Raw genomic sequence first — 4,944 nt, forward strand, 5'->3', positions numbered from 1 at the left:
AAATAGATAAATGAAAAAGGGGAATAGAGAAATTGATCATTTGAAAAATAAATAAATGAAAAATTGGGTTAATGAAAAAGGGAAATTTAAAAGTGGTTAAATGAAAAATAGATTAATAAAAAATTGGTAAATGGATAAAGGGATAAATAAAAAATAGATAAATGAAAAAGAGAAATTGAGAAATTGATATGAAAAATAAATAAATGAAAAATTGGGTTAATGAAAAAGCCAAATTAAAAAATGGTTAAATGAAAAATAGATTAATAAAAAATGGGTAAATGAAAAATAGATAAATGAAAAGAGGAAATTGAGAAATTGATAATATAAAAAATAAATGAAAAATTGGGTTAATGAAAAAGCTAAATTATTTAACTAATTTTTTGTTTATTTCACTTATTTTCTTCACTTACTGATTTATTTTACTCATTTTTTTCCCACCCATTTATTTATTTAATTTCGGCTGAAATGGCTCTCCATACAGTCTCTCTGGTAGACCTGGTAATTCATGGAGAAGATGAAGAGTTTGGAAAGACATTAGAAGAAGAAACGTCTCTCACCTCTTGTCTCTTGAAGTTTATCACCACTTGTTCAAACTGCTCATCTTTGGTCTCGTCTGCTTTTCCCAGTTTCTGCAAAACCTGAGAAAAAAATGAAAGAAAGTTTAACTGTTTTCTTATGGCTGAAGTTATTTAAAAGTTTTTAGGTCTGGAACATCTGAAAACACGTGGATATTCGCTTAGTACGACCATGGCTTCCTTCCTCCACCAACACTAGACACATAGTTCCCCAGTAGTCAACTGGACCAGACGAGGCTTCAGGTGACCCACGCAGGCTTGGACATTATGCAGTAAATGCACATAAAACATTTATTCAATATCATCAGTTAGAGCCAGAAAACCAATTCATTCAGGGATGCAAAGCTGCTCCTCCTAAGGAAGCTGTTCCGTTCTGATCCAGAACTGATCAGTCAGGGTTCGGCTTTATTTCCGGCAGTGTATGAGGCTTTGCCTCACCACTGGATGCTCCACTGGTCAAGTAATGCACCAGTTACTCTACCAGTGGCAGAGGACTCGGGGAATCTAACCACAAGTCCTTTAAGAATTGACTTGAGGTGAGAGCAACAGCCCAAAAGGTCACTACAATTTTAGGGAGGACACGAATTCAAGCATTGTATTTTCTTGAAACTTTCGTTTGTTCAACTGTTTTGTTTCTTTCTCTGAAAAGACTGAGAAAAATTGAGAGCCTTTGCCTTCAAGTGTCCGAGCAAAAAACCCAGAAGTTTAAACAGAAAGGTGGAGCTGGTGAGCTGGCCAAGCAGGGCCAGACTGACTGGGTAAGGACCGACCCAGTAGGGACCAACAAAGCCACTGGCAACTCCAGACTAAAACAGACAAACTACAAGAGAAAGATGAGTGAAAACAGGACAAACCGTCCCATCAAGGTGGAGTCACAACATAAACAAATGAAGACTAACAGAAACTCAAACATGGCGGAAGTATACGCCACATCACGGAGACCACTGGGGACTTCTGGCAAGATGGTGGAGAGAGCGGCAGCACTGTGAAGAGCTCTGGGTAGGAAGCATAGCGACAGGCAAGTGAAAAAACAACAACAATGGCTAACAGCAAAGCTAACAAGGCGCTTCTAACACACGACTACTGCCACCTACTAAATATGGACACTGAAGCCAAAGGGACTAAAAATGCTGTGACATCACCGTGCAAGAAGACAAAGAGAGACGAAGAGGTTAGTTCAAATGCATCCAATGCCAAGATTATACTAAGATAACGCCAAGTTCATTTTCTGAACTCTCTCACCAAAGTTCAGAAAATGATGCTGAACTTTGAAGAAATGAAACGAAACACGCTCTCTATTGCAAACATTGCTAAAGCGGTGGAGTTCAATAGCGCTGAAATCCAAGATTGTAAAAATAGAAATAAAAAGATGGAAGATGAAATTGGACAACTTAAAGCCACAAACGCTGTGCTGACAAAGAAGGTCCAAGATTCTGAAAGGAAAACGGCAGAATCAGAGCGCTATAAAAAAAAGATGGAATCTGCGCATCAACGGCTTAAAAGAGGAAAAGGAGGAAGACAAGACAGAAAGTCACGAATCTCATTAAGCAGATTATGCCACACTGGAAAGAGAAGATGGACATTATTCTCGACACTGTGCACCGTCTTGGCCCGAACAACACCAACCGCCCACGGCAGATCATTGTGCAGTTTACAGGTCGGATCTTCAGGGATGAACTCTGGCGATCCACTAAACAACACCCCGTCTGCAGGGAGCTCAACATCCGTTTCTCTGAAGACCTCACCAAAGAAGACCGTGAAGCACGACTGGCTGTGTGGCCCAAAGTAGAGCAAGCACGGAAAGCTGGGATAAAGGCGGTGTTCAAAGGTCCATATGCCTTTATCAACGGACAACGAGTTACTCCTTAGGGGCACAATAGCAATTCATGATAATTTCTGACTTCAGATAATTTTATTAGTTCAGGAGTTTTTGCTACCTAAAGTTCAGTTTCTTCTCAGGTAAAACCCATTTAATACTGTTTTACTTTATTTTATTCATATTTTATGTTTAACTTGAAAAGTGAACTTTTTCTCATTTCTGTTAATGTCAGTGGCCTAAGATACTTGACTAAAAGGAAAAGTTTATTTTTATTTTGTAAAGGGAAAAATGCAAATATTATATTCCTACAGGAAACTCATTTGAAACAAGAAGATGACATCTTTTGGTCTAAACAAAGGAGAGATGAGCCTTATTTCTGTCATGGCTCTTCAAGATCAGCAGGGGTCGCTATTCTTCTTTATAACTTCCAGGGTCAGATTATCTCAAGTAAAATGGATGAAAATGGCCACTGGTTATTCCTCACTGTCTGTTTAGATAACTTAGTGCTTATCTTGTTAAATATATATGGTTATAATAATCTAAACCAGAACAAATTATTGCTAGAAGAAATGGCCTTAAATCGAGACCAGCAAAAATCATTTTACTCAACAATGTTATAATTGGAGGAGATCTTGACCTCGTTCCAGATGAATTTTATGACAAGTGGCCTTCTAAACATAACTCAAGTTACCCAAACTAAATATTTAACAATTTCTGCAATGAACTAAATCTGGTTGTCCTGTGGCATCATCTTAATCCCAATTGTATAAAATTTTCATGGTCTGGTTCAAAGAGCAAATCAAGATTTTATCACTGGCTTATAACAAATGAATTATTGACCATTGAAACCAACTCAGGTATTTCTGCTGCACCGTTGACTGACCATTGCCTTATTTCCTTACAAATGAAACCTCAAAACTGGAAATCAGGCACAAGTAAATATTGGAAATTTAACTACAGTCTTCTTAAAAATGACACTTACTGCCAAAAAAATCAAAGAACTAATCCAAAATATTAAGGACTCTGAAGAACTAAGTAGTCCTGTTCAAAAATGGGAATTCCTAAAGTACAAGATCAGTAAACAAACTGAAAAAGAACTAAAAGAAAAAGAACTTGATATTATGCAACTAAATATATATTGCAATAAACCCAACCCCTCAATTGAAGACAAACAAACGGTACAACTCCTCCAACCTAAACTAGATGAAATATATATTAAAAGGGCCAAAGGAGCATTTTATTAGATCAGGAGCGAGACGGAAAAAAACACTGCTTACTTTTATAATTTGGAAAAAAGACAACAAAATTTTAACTCCTTAATAGTAGATAATGTAGAAACCAATAATAAAAACTTAATTTCAACATTTTTTAATTCTATAACAACTTCTATACCTCCGAATTCTCAGAACAAAAATCTCGCACCTCTTTTAAAACAATTGAAACTTTTATCCCTAAAGTAGAAGATCATTTCAAACAAACTTGTGACAACAATATTACGATAGAAGAATTTGATAAGGCTGTTAATCGCTTATCATTAAACAAAGCACCAGGTTCAGATGGACTCACAGGAAACTTTTATAAACACTTTTGGGGAGACACAAAAATATTACATCAAGTTTTTACAGAAATGTTTAAAAATCACATTATACCCACTGCAATGAAACAATAATTTGACAAGGACCCCAGATTTATTGAGAATAGAAGACGAATTACTCAGAAATTCAGATTATAAATTACTAACATACATATTTACCATACGTCTCCAAACATCTAAACATTATTACAGAATCACAAAAGGAAGGAAGATCCACAATGTGAGACCTGATGGAATACAGGGACATGATCAATAATGATCAATGATGATCAATAATGATCAATAATGATATAGGGACATGATCAATAATGATCAGTGATGATCAATAATGATCAACAATGATATAGGGATCTGATTGATGATGACTCTGTTCAACACCAATTCTTATGTTCAGTTCTTGAATATTTAGGGTTTGGATAAAAATGTCTGAACTAATAAATGTTTATTCCAAAACATGAATAGTTGAGCATCAGAACCTAAAGCAGTGGTTCTGGTCCAGGAGTCCAGGAGGCCCGGCGTCCTGCGTGTTTCATGTAACCAGGATAATTTTTCTGTTAGATTCAGTTTTTTATTTTTCTATTTTGTTAGATCTAATTTTATTTTTATTTAAAGATTAAATTAAAATCCTCCCTTCCTTAATTTATTTAACACAAACCAAGCGAGAACATTCTTCTCGCGATGTTTCAACGTCATGTGACAGCTGCACGTCAGCGTCCTAAATTAACAGCTACGGCTTATATTGCTGCTGAATCGCACCTTAGGTAGGAGACGCTGTCGGACCCTGACGTGCAGGTAGGCTTCTGTTCGGTTCCCAAAGCGGTTTTCAAATGTCGATTGTACATCTATCAATTGTGTGCCTCTGTTAACTTACAGACGTGAACATTCGGCTAAACGTTGAAACGATCACGGTTTGTCAAGAGGGAACTGGTGAGTGTTGGGGAGCTAGCATGCTAGCA

The 4,944-nt window shown here is 36.6% G+C and overlaps 1 long non-coding RNA gene across 1 annotated transcript in view; it reads right to left on the reverse strand.

Moving 5' to 3' along the window:
- Window positions 1-580: 580 nt before the first annotated feature.
- LOC106937090 (uncharacterized) overlaps window positions 581-4,944 on the reverse strand; it is a 13,923-nt gene continuing 9,559 nt past the window's right edge. The window contains exon 2 of the long non-coding RNA XR_001422308.1: window positions 581-638. This is a non-coding gene — a long non-coding RNA (uncharacterized LOC106937090). The remainder of the gene's footprint in view (window positions 639-4,944) is intronic.

Source organism: Poecilia latipinna, unplaced genomic scaffold (genome assembly GCF_001443285.1).
Source record: "Poecilia latipinna isolate Pla-1442-1.1 unplaced genomic scaffold, P_latipinna-1.0 Scaffold2271, whole genome shotgun sequence".
Taxonomy (NCBI): Eukaryota; Metazoa; Chordata; class Actinopteri; order Cyprinodontiformes; family Poeciliidae; genus Poecilia; species Poecilia latipinna.